Below are 20,000 nucleotides of genomic sequence, written 5' to 3'. Positions count from 1 at the left end.
TCATATGTCAATCCTTTGCTAATGTCATTCATGTATAACGTTTTACAGTTAGATGGGACATTGTACCTCAGTATTTTTTGCATTCCAGTGTGTATTCTTTCCCCAAAAGGTGTTATTTTATGACATATCCAGAAGACATGTACATGATCTGCATTCAATTTGCCGTAATCTCCCCTAACACGTGAGATTAGTTTTTGAATATCTATTCTTAATCATGGGGGTTACCAAAAAACTCTTACCAGGTTCTTCCATGAAAATTCCCACCATGTTTGTGACCTAGTAGTTGATTGATGTACCTTGCCCATCCCAAGCCATTGTCATTCTGTGATTTCCATCCCAAATTCAGATTCCCATTTCTTTTTTATATAATTGGTGGAATTCTTATTTATTATCAATGCCTTGTACAGTGCATAAATAATTCTTAAAGAGTTACCCATACATGTAAATATCTATAATAGTCATCATTCTCCAGACCATACTGTTTTTTTTTCATATCCTGAAAACTTTATTGCCCCTCTATCCAACAAGGTGCACCATGCTGTTATCCTCATATATATCCATAAAAATGGAGAGGATCATATCGGGATGATGTGGGCTTTTTAGCATGCATCATTCAATTTCATCCACCACACTGTGATATTCATTCAATTTAAAGTTTTTTTTTTTTTTAATCAAATGCCACCCATTTAAATTGTTTTATGTCCTCAATTTTGGGTGTTTTTTAATGAATGTGAACCACAACTCCAGAGTGAATGAGGTAATGGGGTCAAGCTTTTCCTGCATCTTCTCATACATTGATTGAAAACAAAATCAAAGTAAAAGATCAATACCTATCTTAATTCAGTAAACTTTATATGTTCAAGGGGAGTAGGAAGAAGTAAATAAGAAGTAAGTGTTCTCTATAAAATTTTAGAAATCATGTCATGTTAATACCAAAGTGGGTTATTCATAAATGTGTGTGTGTGTATATATATATATATATATATATATATATATATATATATATATATATATATATATATATATATATATATATATATATGTATATGTATATATATATGTATATATATATATATATATATATGTATGTATATATATATATATATATATATATATATATATATATATATCAATTTTCTAGTAATTTATTTGATATGTATGCCTCATTTTATATATATACACATATATATATATATATATATATATATATATATATATATATATATATATATATATATATATATATAAAATGTATGAACAAACGCTATAAATAGAAACAAAAAAAGTAAAAAAAAAAACGAATACAGACATGTGCCTATATTATTCACGTGTATAGATAATCATTTTCATAAACCAAAAGACAGTAAGTTAAGAGATTCAGTGTAATTTCCTGTGTCTATACATAATTTAAATATTTTTGTAATACTATATTTCTAAACCTCTTTTGAAATACCGAAAATGATTCACAACTTTTCAGTTGTATTTCATAATTGTTTTTGCATTTATGTTTGTTGTCCTTGATAAAAAAAAATTTTAAAGACACTTTTACATTACTTTGTCTCCAACCAAACTCAACAAAACAAAATTGGATGGCCACCAAACTGTCTTTCCATACCTTTCCACTTGACTGCATATTCTGTATTTCCCAGAAAACTGTATATCAGAATTGGGCTCCTTTAAATTTGGGATACTCATACCTCCATTGTTCTTCCAGTAATTGTAAAGTTGCATATCTCACTCTGGGATGATTTCCTCCCCAAATGAATCTTGATAATTTCCTATCCCAATTCCCAATAAACAAATGGTGTTTGTGGGACCCTACTAGTCAGGATTTGAACATGTAGTGAAGCTTAGGTAATTTAATCATTCTGATTACCTCAATTTGTGAGCTAAAATCCATTGTTAAAGTAGACCATCTCTCTATGTCCTTTTAAATTTCTCGATTGATAATATCCTATTCCACCTTGTTACAGATCTGGTCGATTTTTGGTGATGTGGACACCTAAATATTTGACTGTTTCTTGATTCCAGTTGAAATTAAATGTTTCTTTGATGAGCCTTGACAGAGTGTAGTGTATTGTCAGTACCTGTGTTTTTGATATTGTAATGCAGTTAACCTGTTAATAAGCCTCAAACCGTACCTACTTATTTGTTTTAGATTTTCCCAGCCTAGGTTCGGTCAGTGAATGCAACACAGCTATGTGAGTAGCGTTTATGATCGCGAGACTTGTTGAATTCTTGTTGTTTTATGGTACACGCGGCTCACTGCATGGACATTACTAAAACGCTGTCTGTGCCAGAGCTAGTGGCCACGACGACACGTGGTATCATCCTGACAAATCACCAAACGTTGCTGTGATTGTATTGTTGCTGAAAGCAAGTAAAGTTGACGGAAGAAGATCCTTTGTCGTGTGACTATACCCACGCACCGCACCGAAAGGTACAAGCACGACAACTGGTGTCAGATGTGGGATGTTTCACTAAACTTCTGTGAGTAAATCCAATCAAGAGGACTGTTTCCTGAGCTAATTAACAACTTGAAGCTAAACTACGACTCGTCACTGCCGTGTGTAAAAGTGAAAAGGGATCACGTTGAAAAGATCAAGTCAAGTAGCCGCACACAAATTCCGGTCCGCTCCTTCACAATAAAAGTGTACGACAGGAAGTCCCCAACGAGGCGAAATAAAGAAGTAAAAATGACTGAGGAATTACAAGGAGCTACAGGAGGCCATGCAGAGGTGGAGACAGCTCCAAAGTGGCTACAAGCTGTGTTGGAAAATCAAACTCAACAAACAAGACATCTTCAAATGATGTTGGCCCCTGTTCTTTCACAAATAACAGGACAACCCGCTGCACAACAAACCCCAACATCACTCACTACTGCACAAGGTGCAGAAGACATTATCTCAATGCAGTCTCCAAAAGAAAGGCATGCACCTGAACCAAGCGTACCTTTTGATGTAACAACTAGGCCAAGAGATCGTGCTCCTTTTGCAGCTAAACTGGAAGTGATAAATCAAAGAACTCAAAGCTCAGGGCCATCGAGGCGGGCTGCAATCCCTGAAGCCGACAGCAGACGCAGAGAGACTAGAGGTGCTGAGCACGAAATCCAACACTCACATACCTACCGTGATGCAAACAGGCAAGGTAATACAGGAGCCTATTTCAACATATTGCCAGAACCCCAGAGGCCTAAATTAGCCATATTTGATGGAAATGAGGATTGAGACTCTTTCCTAATGCCGTTTGAACGTTAAGCCAGAAAATACGGGTGGAGTGCTATTGAACAACAGACTGCATGAGTGTTTAAGGGGAGCTGCTGTGCGGTATGTCAGCTCACTCCCAGAGCGCAAAAGGGAAGATTACGTTCTTCTGGTAGAGCAACTCACTCAACGCTTTGGAAAAACCGACCCCCGACTACGATTGGAGGAAGCTTGGAGAACTCAGATAAAGCCGAGAGACATCAGCTGAATTTGGTGAGGAGGTGAGACGTCTTATCACCCTTGCATATGCAGGAGTTGATCTTCAGCTACAGGACCAGCTAGCAACAGATGCTTTCCTCAAAGGCTTAAGAAACCAAAAGGTGGCTTATGAAGTCATGAATCGTGAGCCGGACTCCCTCGTCAAAGCTCAAAAGTTTGTAGAGGCCCATGAGCATAGCTTCAAAGCCACAGTGGGCCGTGAAACTGAAACGAGGAACAGAACCAGGCATATCTCATGGGTTGATGAAAGGGAAATGTGTGAGGATACTGCTGTGACATCTCGCAGGGTCCAGACCCCCCAGTATGTAACAACCGACCAATTTGCTACACTAATGGATCAAGTGAAGGCTCTTGTCAAAAAAGTGGGAATTCTACAGCTGCTAGTTGGGAATTTCCAGGCTGTAAACACAGGACCCCAACAGCCCAACACCGTCCAAAGCCTCGTACCAGAAAAAAAACAAAACTAGCAGCAGTTACAACCTAACAGAGGACGTTCTCAAACACCCAGCCCAAATCGTGGCGCAGCTGGCCCCTGTTATAAATGTGGAGAAATAGGACATTTCAGAAAACATTGTGTTAGACCACCCAGTCCAGTGGCTGCACGTAACTATAGTGACAAGCACACAGACTTCATGCTGCAGTCAGATGAGCGTTTGGACAGCTCAGTTGTGGACTCAAACATCAATTACAAGGCCAGCAGATTGGCTGCACCAAGAAGAGAGGTGAGAATTTACAAATTCCTATAACTGTAATGGCATGCACACTCAAGTTGTGGTGGACACTGGAGCTCGAACCACTGTGATATCAGAGGATCTGTACCAAAGTCTCCTGAAGGACAACAAAGCTCCTACAGACCTGCACCAGACCTACCTACTGAATGCAGGAGTTGGAGATGGCATGAAAGCTAAACATGGACGTACAGTGATCTTTCAAATTGGATCCAAATCTATCACCTGGGAAGTACATGTAGCTTCAATCAGAGCCCCTGTTCTTCTCGGAATAGATCTGATGAAAGCTCATGATGTTATCTACACCCGTGGCAAGGTTTTTATCGGAGGTGAACTTGTTCCCACAAAAATTATGCGAGATACTGTGTGGCTAGAGTGACCCTTGGAGAAGTCACGACCATACCAGCTTCATCCGAATGTATCGTTTGGGGTGAAGTGGATGACCCAAAGCCAGGAGTTACAGCTGTATTGGAGCCTTTACACATTGCAGACAATGTAACATCTGGAAGTGTTCTTGTCATTATGGGAAAAAGGGTGCAAGTCAGAGTGTGCAATTTATCAACCAAGCAAACAGCCCTACCGAAAGGAGCCTGTCTCGGCATACTTGTTGAAGCTTACCCTGAACCCCCAGGTGCGGCAAAGCAAAGTGCAGAGTCCAGACATGCAGACGATAATGCACCACCATTGGTTGTAGGAAGAGTAGCGACATCCCCTGACGTTCCCGAACACCTTGAAGGCCTGGTTGCTGATACAAGTGAAGCTCTCAGTGAAAAACAACAACAGCGGTTCACTCAACTACTGCTCACATACCAATCCATCTTTGCCAAAAATGACTCCGATCTTGGTTACATGTCTGCTGTTACACACAGGATTGATAATGGGTCTGCTAGGCCTGTACGTCAGCCAGTGAGAAGAACTCTTCTTGGATTTCAAGGTGAAGAGGAAGCACAACTTAAAGGCATACTGGAAGCAGGTATAATTACAACATCCACATCAGAATGGGCCTCTTCAGTCGTCTTAGTGCGCAAAAAAGATGGAGGAGTAGGGTGGTGTATCGACTACCATCGTTTGAACAGTCTGACGATCAAGGATACCTATCCATTACCTCAGATTGAAGAATGTCTCGATGTTGTTGGTGGAGCAACCATGTTCTCGACCCTTAACCTTCAGTCTAGCTACTGGCAGATTGCAGTAGATAGCAAAGATCATGAAAAGACGGCATTCATCACCAAATGGGGCCTTTATGAACATATCAGAATGCAATTTGGAGTATGTAACGCACAAAGTACATTCCAGAGGGCAATGGAGCTCATCCTCAGAGGCCTTCAGTGGGAAACCCTCCTCATCTACCTGGACGGTGTCATTGTTATCGGCAATGGAGTGGACCAAAGTTTGGATCGGCTTGAGCAGGTTTTTCAGAGGTTCCAAAACTATGGACTAAAATTAAAGCCACCCAAATGCCATCTGCTCCAAGAGGAAGTTCTCTTCCTGGGCCACATTGTGAGTGGTGAAGGATTCAGATCAAATCCAGCCCTCATCAGAGATGTACAGCAGTGGAAACCCCCCGCCAACCTGCAGGAGTTGCAAGCTTTCCTTGGGCTATGTAACTACTATCGCAAGTAGTGTCACAGTGTCGGAGCTGTCCTGTCCCCAATCCAGTGGGGAGAAGAGCGAGTTCTAACCTATGCCAGTAGCCACCTTTCGCTAGCTCAGCAAAGGTACTGTGTCACTCGTCGTGAGCTACTTGCCGTTGTTCCTTTCAAATGCCAGTTCCGCCACTGTCTACTAGGTAGAAGGTTTGTAATTTGGACTGACCATGGTAGTCTTACTTGGCTTTTTCGGTTCAAATGCCCGGAGGGACAGCTAGCGCACTTGATGGAAGAATCAAGCCAATATGATTTTTACATTGAACATCGAGCTGGTAAGCTACACGCTAACGCGGATGCCATGTCAAGATTGCCAGGAGAAAAGGTGGAAAAATGTGATTGTTACCAGGCCGGAATCAGTCTGTCAGACCTGCCATGTAAGGGGTGCACATACTGCCGCAAAATTCACGAACAATGGGCCAAGTTTGAAAACGATGTTGATGATGTTGTGTCACTCGCAGTAAGGTGCATGGAACCCCAAAGTGACACAAATGGTCAAAGAACTCTCTCATCCATTTGTGGAGAGCCCAGAAATCAACTGGCTCGAGTCCCTTGGACCGGAGAAACTGGTAATACTTGTGAGGTCCAAAATGTGGGTAGACCTCGTGTGGCCTGTCATCAGATGTAAAAAGAAATTCAGGCAGAGACAATGTACAATTTTATACCGCTGCAGCGGGGGGAGAGAGAAGGGAGGAACACAGAGTGCGTGTGTTCTCGGCTCCACTGTTGCTCTTTCCCCTCCCTCTCCCAGCCGCGGCTGGCTTTTATCTAGTACCTGTATGCGTCATAGGTGGGAGGGCCTTAGACTGATACAGCAAAAGATGTATAGACAGTGAATAATGAAGAATGTTTCTGAGAAATGCACAAAATATATATAGAACATTCTTAAGCAACTTCACACACTTCAGAACACGGATCCTGTCCTCGCCACTCTTCACACCTGAAAGGAAACTGGTACTCTCCCTGCCAAAGATGAAGTAATGCTTGAGAGTCCTGCTCTGAGGAAGTTCCGGCTCTGTTGGCGCCAAGTCAAACTTAGACAAGAAGTTCTCTATTACTCCAGGGAGAGAATTGGAAACCAACACCCAACCTTGCTACTATTAGTTCCCACGTCCATGCAAAAAGAAGTCCTACAGGCTTGCCACAACCCTCCATACTCTGGCCACCTGGGAGAAGCCAAAACCCTGGAGCGTGTGTGTCAAAACTACCATTGGTATGGCATGGGCGGAGATGTTCACCTGTTTATCAAGAGATGCCTACACTGCAGTGCATGCAAGACTACAGGACTAACGAAAAAAGCAAAGATGCAAAGTTACCAAGTTGGAGCACCACTGGACCGTTTGCACCTTGACATCCTCGGGCCATTCCCTGTGTCCAGCTCTGGTAACAAGTACATTCTCGTCATAATTGATCAGTTCACCAGATGGGTTGAAGCATTTGCTGTTCCTGACCGAGGTGCTGAGACGACTGCAAGAAAACTGGTCTATGACTTTATCGCCAGATTCGGAGCTCCCCTTGAGCTACATACAGATCAAGGTTGCAATTTTGAGAGTGTGCTTTTTCGCAATGTGTGTGAGCTCTTGCAGATTACCAAGACCAGGACTACACCTTACCACCCCTCTTCTAATGGGCAAGTGGAGCGGTTCAATAGGACTTTGCTAAAAATGCTTCAATGTTACGTGAACCAGAGCCAAAAGAACTGGGACGAACAATTGCCACTGCTTACCGCAGCCTACCGCAGCTCGCGACACACAGTGACAGGATTCACACCCAACAAACTTATGCTTGGCGGAGAGGTCCACCAACCACAAGATATCCAGTCTGGTACTGCAAGATTCAAAGCCAATCCACTGGAAGTATCAGATTTTCTCTACAAGCTGGAAGAAGGTTTGAAAGAAATGCACAGCATGGCGAAAGAGCACCTCCGCTCAGCACAAGAGCGACAGAAAAAAGTGTACGATCTCCAAGCGAAAGAACACTCATACAGTGTTGGAGACCGGTGTTCGTCGAGGACAACATGAAAAAGTCCAAAACTTCAAGCACTCTGGAAGGGTGCCCTGATTGTTGCTGCTCGTCGAGGTCCATTACTGTATGAGATTCAAGGTCCCAAGCGTAGCACAATAATGCATCACGATCGACTCAAACCATATGACAGTGAAGTAATACCTGTCTGGATTTCACGGCAAAGAAGTAAAGTGCTACAGCAGTCCCAAGACCCCGACCTCCAAGCAAATGAAGAGGATATTCCTTGTGTGCAAGTGCTACCGCTGCCAGACGATCTTGGCGGTCCAACCACAGGTCCAGGCGAGGAGTCCACAGTTCCATGTGAGGTATCCCAGTCCAGCAATCCAGAGTGTCAACCGGGACGAAGACGAGGTGATCCAAACCCATTGACAAAGACTGTAAAAACATCTAGTGGTCGCATAGTTAATAGACCCGGGAGATTCCGACCTTAATTTACTAGTTGCATTCAGCTAAAAGTTATGTTGACAGTTTATTGCTTGCACTTATGGCTAATGTGTTGTTTATTGTAATTACATAATTTCCTGCTTTCCCTACATTGCCTATACTGAAGGGACTCAGTATTCCTAAAGGGGGGGTAGTGTAATGCAGTTAACCTATTAACAAGCCTCAAACCGTACCTTCTTATTTGTTTTAGATTTCCCCAGCCTAGGTTCGGTCAGTGAATGCAACACAGCTATGTGAGTAGCGTTTATGATCGCGAGACTGTTGTTGAATTCTTGTTGTTTTATGGTACACGCGGCTCACTGCATGGACATTGCTAAAAGGCATGTCTGTGCCAGAGCTAGTGGCCACGACAACACGTGGTATCATCCTGACAAATCACCAAAAGTTGCTATGATTTTATTGCTGCTGAAAGCAAGTAAAGTTGACGGAAGAAGATCCTTTGTCGTGTGACTCTCTCTACCCACGCACCACCATCGCACCGAAAGGTACAAGCACGACAATATGTTGATCTTATTTCCATATAGGTGGCCATATGTTTAGAATAGTCTCATTAATGAGGGTAGAGTTCCCTCCAGGTGTCTGAGGTACGCTATGATGTCATCGGCATAAAGACCAATCTTGTTTTCTATACTATTTATTGTTACTCCTATAATTTCCTCACTCTGTCGAACTTCTTGTGCTCGTGCAGGGGTAGGGAACTCCGGTTCCTCGAGAACCATATCCTGCCTGATTTGGATGTCTCCCTAGTATAACACACCTGACTCAAATTATCAGTATCGTTTCAGATTTCTGCCGAGCATGCTGATGAGCTGATAATTTGAATCAGGTGTGTTGTAGTAGGGAGGGATCCTCAATGGGCAGGATATGGCTCTCGAGGAACCGGAGTTCCCTACCCCTGTGCTAGTGGCTCGGACAAAGTGAGTGAGAGACAGCAACCCTGTGTAGTTGATCTTTATACTGTAGGTATATTCTGTCTGTCAACCTGACCTGTCACCAGTCTTTAGGGGTCACATGAAATGCATGGGGGGGCCCCAATTTTTTATACCGTATAAACAACTGCATACATGCATGCATGTGTGGCTCGAATGCAACAGTGCAAACACACATACACGCTTCGAACCTACTATGCGGCATGATAGGCTGTTGCACATTAGATTCCAATCAGTCAACCAAAACGCCATTGTTTCTTTATATTTTTAATGTCTGAATAATTAACTTAACGCTAGCATTTCTTAACCCAAAAATAGAAACTGTGGTTGTAGGGGAGTTATGCTACTTATTCATTGATTCAAGTAAATGAGCTGTGTGCCTTAACACCTGTGTGTTGGCCAAACACCACTTGAGGCCATCTCAAAATGATTCTCAATAAAATACACAGGACGAGTGCTTTTCTTTCCTTGCTCTTCCTTGCTCTTTATCTCATTCAATTCACTTCTATCTTCATACAGCATTTGTACAGTTGTGAGCTATAGGTGTTTGGGCATGGATGTGTTTATGTGGCTTTCCTAAAGAAGACATACAATAAGCCACAAAACATGTGCACACCACATAGGTTAAGACGCTTTTCACTTAACAAGCCCAAACATTTTTTTCAAGAATATGTTCCCAGCAGGCCCACTAGTTGAAACACGGCATTCTGATTAATTTTACGTTTGTGGAATATAAATTAAGCAGCAAAATGCACTAGTTTTTAGCCACCTCTGGGGGCGGCCATTTTGTCTTATGTCGACTGAAAATGACATCACAACTGCTCACAACGACCAATCACATCTGACCTGTTTTCTGAATCTGAGCCATGATTGGTCGTTGTGAGCAGTTGTGATGTCATTTTCAGTCGACAGAAGACAAAATGACCGCCCCCAGAGATGGCTAAAAACGAGTGGATTAACACTTATTTCACAAAAGCAATATCTATCAGAATGCCCTATTTCAACTAGTGGGCTTGCACAAAACATACTCTTGGAGAAAAAAGTTTGCGTTGACTTCCACTTTAAGTACATTTTCCGCTTTGTGCTCTTATTGTGACACTGAATTAGTGCCACTTCCGGTACCTGACTTTGTGACGTGAAAATAACTTAACCATCACTAGGTGGTAAAGTGGGTACATGGAAAACGTGGCACAAAAAACTCAAACTCTTTTGGTGGAACAGATTATGGCCAGCTATAACAATGTGCTTCTAGACACGTAAATAACAGAGCTGGGCAGTCCGGACCGGTCAGACCCTCTGTCCCGGCCGGATGCCCATTTTTGTGGTGGGGGGGCGAGGGTTGACAAATTTAAAAAAATTGGCTGTACTAAGCATGGCCGGAAGTGTCCGGCCCACTAATCGTCCCTCATGCGTTTGACGTGGTCGCGAGGCGGCCAAATTTCATCTCAGCCTACTCAGTGAAAGGCTTCTTTTTAGGCTTCTTTCTACTCCCACGGCGGCGCGAGCGACAACTGCCGCATTGATTCACATGACCGACGCATTGTGCTGTTGGCGACAGGTCTGCAACACATGCCACGCACACATCAGGAATTGTTGCTGCTCTGATCAGTCCATTATGTCACATGTTGCGATGACATACAGTTTCCCACACGGAGAGAAGAGAGAGGATGCAGCCCCAGCTCGTTGCTGCTGCAAAAGCAAACTAGTTTGGCAATAAAATTAAATGCATAGTCTAGTCATCTCGGTCCCTTTATGGTTGTAGCAGGTACGATATCCATTGTTGTCTTTTTAAAGCGCCACCCCCCCGACTTGGAACCCAACTGTTTCAAAACAGCTTGTGTTCGGGAGTATATTAAGCTGCGCGCAGCACTCAAGTATGACGCTGCCACATCGAGTTGGAGTTCATTTCCACCTCACTTCTTCAGGCGTCTTCTACTTCCAGAAATACGCCGTAGCAAACCTGCTGTGTATAGTGGTTTGTTGGTATGCTTTTATTTTGAAGGCCGTGAACAAAGGGAAGTGTGGAAAATAAATAACTTGTTGAATGCGACTTCTGGCCGTCTGTTGGACCCAAATAATTATACAATACGACAAAACCAACCCCGGGGCTCGCAATGGAAGTAAGTACACGCAGTTTGTAAGAAGTAAAGTACTAGTGGCACATTTTGAAGCGTGTCCACAGCGTGTTCGAATAGTAAATTAGTCAGCTAAAAAGCCTTTGCCTTTAGCATCTCTCCCGCGGCAGCGCCAATCACGGACACTTTTTATTTTTTGGGCCGGAGAGCGGAACGGGGCGGGGGGTGATAATTTTTATGAATAAGGGCGGGGGGTCGCGGCTGGAAGGGTACCCAGATCAAGGGTGAAGGGTCGCCCGGACCGGCAAAAAAGGGTCAAGTGCCCAGCTCTGGTAAATAAGAATAACACAACGTAGTTGTTCATCAACGCAACGTTGTGCAAAACACTATGTTTAAGTCACGTGAACTCGCTTTTCACACAACAATGTTATACAAAGTATTCAAATTAGTAACCATTGTAAAGGTTAACAAAGTAGGATAGTGTAGTCTTTTTTGCTCTAATTATAAAATAGACATTTCAATTAAAAATACATTTCTGAGACTCAAGCTTCAAGTAGGGGGACATGAGCAACTTGGTGGGCGGGCACGGCCCCCTATTGGCCCACCCTTGGTGACGGGTCTGCTGTCAAGTTGCTATTAATTTTAATTCTAGCATTTGGTTGATGGTCTAGTGATCTAATATTTTGCACAAACCTTACTATGAAGCCAAATCTTTCCAGTACATTCTTTATAAATGTCCAATTAACTGAGTCAAAAGCCTTCTCCGCATCTACACTTAACAATAAGATGTCCTGTTTGTCCTTTGAGCTTGATCCCATTATATGTAGTGTTTTCCTGATGTTATCCTGTCCTATCCTGTCATTTTTTTTTCCCCATTTCATGACAATCTGTGATATGGGTGCAATGAGAAAATTCCTCCACAAGCCAGTAAAATTTGGTAGACAAAGACCTTTAAACCATCAAAGGCTAGGTTCACACCGCAGGCAAATGCAACCCAGGTAGGATTTTTTTGCCCATATGCGACCTGTATCTGATTTTTTTTATTACAGTCTGAATGGCTCAATTCCGATTTTTTTTTCAAATGCGACCTGGGTCACTTTTATATGTGGTCCTAGATCAGATACGTATCGGATTGTTTGCACTGCGACCGCAGTCTAAACCGCCAGGTCGCATATATCCGCCATTGACGTCCTCCTCAGCCCAAAATGTGCTCCGTGCGGGCGGAGATAAAGTGCTGGCAGCGGGGAGATTGAATCTAAAGTTGTTATGAATAACAGTATTGACTTTATATTTGACTTTAATTTAATCCCACTTTAAACATGAAGCATAAAGTGGAGCTTTATGGTGATAGTAGTAATTCAGCCGCGCGATTCAGATCGATAATTTTTTTTACACACGGTTATGACGTGAGGTCATCTTAAGTGACATCTCTATGAAATGAGACAGAAAAGCCTCGCCTCATAATTTCCCCCAAATAATGTATTTCTACCTCCTACCGAATCGCTTCACTGTAGAAATGCCTGGCCACATTTACTTCCGCAAACACTACGTTGTGAGTGATGTCGTCTCTTCTTCTGCGCACATGTGTCACTTTGGAGACGCGTGTGTTCAAAACACGAGAGATTCAGGTCACATTCATAATGTAATATGAACGCTTACACACACAAAAAATCTGATTTTGTTGAGCAGCGAATTGAGCATTAAGACCTGTGGTGTGACCCTAGCCAAAATGATTCAATGTTAATAAAAACGATTATCCTGCCATAGTATTTTTATATTGTGCCTGCCACTTTAATGAGATGTGTGGGGGGGGGGGGGGTAGAGAGGACAGACTGAGTTGGCCAAGGGGTGTGAAACAATATCCTACTTTTACAAGCATTTTCAAAAAAAACAAACTTGCCTTTATAAGATAACGCAATGCTGAACATGGACCTACTGGGCCTGTGGGCTTTAGAGGAATTTTTAATTGTTGCAGGTGGCTTGGCACGGAAAACATAGCTGTGATGCTTAGGGATCTGCAAATAAAACTCCAAAGCATGCATGTGCAAATGGGTACACAAACAAGAGTGCTGCGTCCAAGACAGCTGTGTCTGGGATTGCTGTGCCAAGTTCAAGGCCTGAATTCACAGCATGACCTCCTTTTACCTTCTGTTATTGATTTAGAGTGTACAGAAGTCAGTCAAACAATCAGTGTAGTTATCATAGATCCCGCCAAGGGTTGCGTATTACATCTGATTAAGTAATGATTTTTTTCAAAAACGTGTACATTGGTGAATATGAAGTTTTAAATGCATCATATGTGTGTATTGTGTGTGTGTGTGTGTGTTTGTATATATATTAGGGCTGTCAAAATTAAAGCATTAACTATGGAGATTAATTTGAATTTCATAACGCACTAAAAAATATTAACTCAGTTAACTCAGTTTTATTTACTTCCTCTAGCAGCTGACCTCTGTTCACTGTGCAGCCAAACTTAGAGGAGAGTCACTGTCGCAAAGACGGACTTTTACGTAGTTTTACTTTAAAAAATTGCTTCACGGCTCATTGGAGAAATCCAAAATAATTTGCACACTTTGCACGGACAAATTCAAATACCATATTACATCTTTGGTGTCTCGATCAACTGTTGTATTTTACAGGAAAATAATTGTATTCAAGGATTAAAGAAAGCTATTAAAACAGTTTTTGAATCAGAATATACTTTTTTTTCCCACATTAATTCCAAGATTTTATTCAAGTAAATATCGTTTCCAATCTTCGTAAAAAATTGTAGTTGAAAAATGCGATTAATCTCGATCAATTAGGCAAAATTTTGCGATTCATTAGTTTTAAAAATGTAATCGCTTGAGCATTAATATATATGTATATATACAGTGTATATACTGTATGTATGTATGTGTATATATATGTATATTTTTTTTGTGGACCACTTAAAAGAGTAAAATTGAGAGTATACCCACTTCTCCAGGGCCACTATATCACTGCCTCACTGGCAGGGAAGGAGCCTGAGCTGGTGTGCGAGGTTGAGAAGCTCTTGAGAACACACTTCTCCATACACAACTTGGGCTCTGGTACCAGTTCTTTTGAGAGGAGTTGGACTCTCATCCACATAGGAGTTGCCCTTGGTGAGAGGCAAGCAGGCAGGTGTGGGCATATTTAGTGCCCACGGCTTTTTGGTTGGGGGAATGAATGCTGACTCTTGTTTATGCCTCTGTGCACCAAACAATCCATTCATTTGCATTACAACCTGTCACAAATTTGTTTTTTAATTTGTTTCGTAACGCTATCATATTTGATGCTAATAATAATAATGTATCAGATGTATATAGCCAGGGGTGCACATAACTGATACGCAGGTATGCATGTCCCGCATTTTAATGGTTTTTGATGCGTTACGCAAATTGACTCGCTGTCCCGCATGTCTGATCGGCAGGCACCAATTTTCAAACGTGCGTCCAAAATCTTGTTTTTTATTAAACGCCTGTGTGCTGAGAGCAGACATCACTGTCTGTCATGACTGTCGAGACTGTGAGAGGCAGGGGTCTGCTGTCAATCAAACAGCCGGGCACGCGTGCAGGCAATAGTTGTTTTTAAAGATACGATACGCCTACCAAAAACAAGCATTTTAGTTCCATACATTTGTGATGAATTAATGAAAATGGAGGACTCTAAGGAAAGTAAGAAGACTGCAAAGAAAATGAAATGCAGTTGCAACAAGGTCTGGGAATTCATTGTCCATGGGTGAAGCCAGATAAAGTCAGATAAAGCTTTCTGTGAACTTTGTGGCTGCTGTTGCTGTTATGGGAAAAATTGAAAGACTTGAGTTGTGATGGACATAACCAAAAGTGTTTCATCAGTGCTTTCCTAGCTTCTGGAAGTGCATAGTGTTGCTATGGTGGACATGTTTGTTTACAACTGAATTGATTGTAGTTACAGTATTGTTATCCCCCGAATATTTTTGATATACTTCTTGTTTTATTTTTGTTTTATGTTGTGGCTGTATAATTTGAAAATAATTTGAATTGCAGTAGTTGTAGTAGCCTGTCTTTGTTTGGATTGTCTTTGTCACTGTAGTAAATTGTTACTGCATTAATGCTCTACATGTTGACTTGAGATTTGACAAGGTTTTATTGTGTGAGTGACTATTGTTAAAGTGCATCTACCTCAAGATATGATGTGACTGACTAATTTCAGCCTTTATTGTGAGCTCCTATTGCAAGGGCAGAGCTATGGGTGGGCCTGGGTGTGCACAGCCCCACCCACATTGACAGACTGCCCACCCAGTGAGATTCATGAAAAAATATATACTTTTAAATTTTTTGTGAATTATGAAATTATTTTTGAATTTGTGTTTCGTTGTTTTTTTGTTTTTTTATTGTATTGAATATTAAGAATGGCATAATTGTGGTTGTCTACGGAGGATCTGTACTTCATATTATTCAGTTTGTCATTTTATTTGAATATACAATGTGTCTGGATAGGAGGATTGTGCTCAGTGAGAGAAATATTCAGGCCCACCCTGATTTTTCCAGGCCCACCCATTAGCCACGTTCTGGCTCCGCCCCTGTCCTATTGATATTAATGTATCAGAGATTTACCTTTTCACGAGCAGTTTGTGTTGTATTTTTGTAACTGCAGATCATTTCAACTGCTTTTCTGTGTTCTGTGTTTTTACTTGTAGAGCTATAATTGTTATTTTGTTACAGTTTATTATATTATATGTTACTGAACAGTTGACAAGCTGTGTCATGTGCATTTTTGGTGTCCGTTGCAAGCATCAGCAGCATCCCACATAGTCCCCCACAAGCATAGTCCCTGTCCCACATCTGGTAAGTTTGGATCTGGTCACTCTAAACAGAAATCACTGATGTGTACCATCAGTGACATCATGACGCGCATTTGCGTGGGTGTACACACGAGTGGTGAAGTGCAACGAATCATCTTTGATCCGTGATCGGTAAGGATCAAGCATGACGGTTCGGGATGAGCACGATCCGCAGAATGATTGTTGAAAAAACTGCGTGTTCACATTAAGGCAATGTGGTTAGTCTGCATTTAGCAGAGGAAGTTGAAAACCCTTAAGATCACATAAGGCACATGTACGCGAGCATTTTGCAAACATACTCAATGAACACACCGCCTCCACAAAAGCTAACTTCAAAATAAAGCTTAATAAATAGTACATTGAGTCATTGATGCCAATGCCTTAGAGGATTTTTACTTTGAAGTTGGCCCGCGTAGCGGTGTAACGACTAACTTGACTTCCATTTTCGACGTTACAGCAGTTTTAACGTTTGTCACCAACACTAATGCTACACCATCCTGAAATCATATTCAGTGCCTAGTTTAGGACATGAACAAACCGCTGGTTAATTAAGCTGTCATTGTATGATACAGCACAAGTCTCCGCATTAGTGGCTAGCAGCTGTTCCTTGGCTTTGTTTTTTTTAAACTTTTTCAATATTGTTGACCAAGATCACTTTGTAATGCGCTGCCTATTAAGATTATATTAATATTCCACAAACACAATCTCAATCAGAATGCCGTGTTTAGACTAGGGGGGCTGCATAGAACATATTATTGCTAACAGTTATGGGGGGCTGATTTGCCATTTTATAAAGCATGACCAAATCCCTATGTTCCAAGTTCACAGAGATTCACAAAACTCACAAATGAAGATGGTTGCAACATGTCAAGAGATTCTGGGCTATGAGAGAGAAAAGAAATAGTCTTCCCAGATCAACCTAACTGTTCCTCCTGTATGGCTTTTGAGGAGTGAGGCTTGAACCTGGGTGTCGGTGAAGGGTGGATGGTCAGGGTTTAAACTCGTAATGTGCATTCATGTCTAAATGCAGTCATCTCATAATTTTCCAACCCTAAAAGGACTAAGTACTGCGCCTACTTTTTCCTTTGAGCAGATCACTACTTCCTTAAGAAGAGTCCTAAGTGCAGAATTCTGTTTCAAAGGGAGTGTAAAAAGGTTTGAACTGTCCGTGTGTTTTTGCCCTCTGTCTTATAGGTCAAGTTAATAGTTTTGGCCATCTCTATGAGCACGGTGCATGATGAACAACTTCCCTTTCCTGCCGTTCTGCAGCTGCAGCTGATCCCGCAGATCTTCAGGCAGTAAATTTGAACCTTTGTACTCCAGAAGGATCCCATCAGCAGCAGGTGTGGGCTCTGCTTGGGGCCTGACTGCTCGAAAGTTCTGGCGCACTTCGGCCAAACACAGGAGGAGAGGAAGTTTGCGAGAAAAGTTTAGGTAGGAGAGCTAGCACAGTTTCAAGTTTTACTAACACAGTCACAGTTCAGACACCACTGCCCAGGCCACAAAGAAATAGGATAAAACATAAGAGGGTAAGACCATATATTTTGTCAGCGTGTGTGTGTACATGGTCAAATGTGTAACCTTGCCCCTGACCTAAGTGAGACATATTATGCTTTTTTTTTTCAATTTTAAACAATTTCCAGGTGTCTTAATAACTAGTCTGACAGGCTTTCATCAAAATACCCAAATTAGTCATTAAGAATTATATCTCGGTTGAAACACAATTATTCTTGTCTTGCTGCAATGAAGACGTTTTAGCCGTCTTATACATGTCTACTGCTGAGCTAATGGCAAGTCCAGCTTTCGTTACGTTTATGACTAGTGGTCTCCTCTTCTGCATCGCTCAGCTACTTGTGGAAGAAGAGCCATAAGGTAGTGAAAATAGTGAGTGCCCTTAAAGACAATGAGATCATTTCAACTCTGCCTTGCAAGAGTTAAACCGTTGTTCCATCAGCATACGCGCTTTCTCAACTCAGGTTGCTATCTTGCCATGCGAGCACACTAATTGGTATCTTGTTAGCATTGGTGACCGGAGTTTTCTGAGAAACAAGCTGTTATTTGACTGTTGAGCAAATATTTTACATAACAGCACTGCATGGTGGCAGTGAACTCTACTCAGTTCACTTCACAACACGCAGCAGTTTGGCATAGTGAACAAATCCTCAAAAAAGAAGCTTCAAGCAATTTGATGCCACTCCAAGTTTTAAGTCTTCTGTTCCTACGCAACATTAAAAAAATACACAACTTTACCTTTAAATCCACTATCTTAATGCTAATGCATAATGGTAAGGGCTATAAATGGGCTAATGAATAGCATTTATGCGTAAATGATAAATACTATTTTTGTGTATAAGGCAGGTGTATGGTAAAGAACTAGTACAGAGGGAGTATGAGCACACTACAAAACCAAGCCTCGCTTTGTACACTTGTGAGGGGAAAATTCCCGGATGAAATGTGGCAATGGTCCATGGAATGCCTTTTCAAGCTTCCACATCTGCAAGAAAGACGAAACCCGGTTCCTAATTTCACAATGATGATGTCAGAGAGAATACACAATGTTACTAAGATGGGGTGCCAAATCACCCTCCCTGTGTTTTCTTCTCTCTTCTCTTTCATCTTCCTTTTTTCAGCCTTTTTTGGGGACCAGTTGCAGCTGAAATATTTCAACACACATGCTACACTTTCCTTTGGGAAAAGATGTCGATGTTTAGACAAAACCTTTGAATAAAAGCAATGATTTAGGTCTTGAAAGACTTTTGATATATTACAGTTATGTTACATTTTCATGTTAATATTGGGAAATATATATCCATTCAGGGCAGTACGGTGATCGACTGGTTAGCACGTCCGCCTCACAGTTCAGAGGTTGTGGGTTCAATTCCGGCCCCGGCCTTCTTGTGTGGAGTTTGCATGTTCTCCCCGTGCCTGCGTGGGTTTTCTTTGGGTACTCCGGTTTCCTCCCACATTCCAAAGACATGCATGGTAGGTTAATTGATAACTCTAAATTGCCCCTAGGTGTCATTGTGAGTGCGGTTGTTTGTTTGTCTCTGTGTGCCCTGTGATTGGCTGGCAACCAGTTCACGGTGTACCCCGCCTACTGCCCGATGACAGCTGGGATAGGCTCCAGCACACCTGCGACCCTTGTGAGGATAAGCGTTATAAATAATGGATGGATGGATGTATCCATTCATCCATCCATTATCTGAACCGCTTTATCCTCATTATATCCTTATTCAAAAAATATCACCCCCCGCACTACCAAACTCCACCATGAACTCCACTTTGATGTGCCAGCGTCATCTTTGAGTGCTGCGCGCAGCTTGACTATACTCGTGGAGACAAGTTGTTTTGAAACAGTTGTGTTTCAAGTTGGGGGGTGTCGCTTCAAAAAGACAGCGACAACAATAGATATCGTGCCTGCTACAACCATAAAGGGACCGAGATGACTAGACGATGCATTTAATTTTATTGCTTAGTCCAGCCCTTTTTGCAAATTTGTCTGCCCCCACGCCACGCCCCAAAAAAGGGCATCCGGCCGGGCCGGAGGGGCCGACCGGTCCGGCCCCGGTACGAACGTCTCTTCATACGAATTTTTCAAGTTACGAAACGCCTCAACAGGAAAATATTGCCTCTTGTTATGAAAGAAATTTCAGGATACGAAAGGTAAAAATACAGTATGGGCTGCTACTCACAGCTCTGGAGTTTCCTGACTGGAGTTTCCTGAATGCAACATACTCATAGCTGCTCTGCCATTGGCTATTACGTAGCATCGTCCTGGCATCCCATTGGCTAAAAGGGACCTCTACCATATGTGTCTATGTGTGTAGATAGACAGGTAGATAGATA

The 20,000-nt window shown here is 42.0% G+C and overlaps 1 protein-coding gene and 1 long non-coding RNA gene across 3 annotated transcripts in view; one reads left to right on the top strand and one right to left on the bottom strand.

Moving 5' to 3' along the window:
* LOC147137950 (zinc finger BED domain-containing protein 4-like) overlaps positions 1-20,000 on the bottom strand; it is a 59,194-nt gene that overhangs the window by 16,720 nt on the left and 22,474 nt on the right. The window lies entirely within an intron of this gene.
* The window catches only part of LOC147137951 (uncharacterized), a 52,875-nt gene that overhangs the window by 26,387 nt on the left and 6,488 nt on the right, over positions 1-20,000 (top strand). The window contains exon 2 of one of the 2 annotated variants that reach the window (XR_015089322.1): positions 17,424-17,588. This is a non-coding gene — a long non-coding RNA (uncharacterized LOC147137951). Of the gene's footprint in view, positions 1-17,423; positions 17,684-20,000 lie in introns of both variants that reach the window. The other variant, XR_015089321.1, reaches the window with a different exon arrangement.

Source organism: Filicampus tigris, chromosome 13, assembly GCF_054856515.1.
Source record: "Filicampus tigris isolate MCC_2025a chromosome 13, RoL_Ftig_1.0, whole genome shotgun sequence".
Lineage (NCBI taxonomy): Eukaryota > Metazoa > Chordata > Actinopteri > Syngnathiformes > Syngnathidae > Filicampus > Filicampus tigris.
This window is presented reverse-complemented; position numbering and strand designations above follow the sequence as displayed.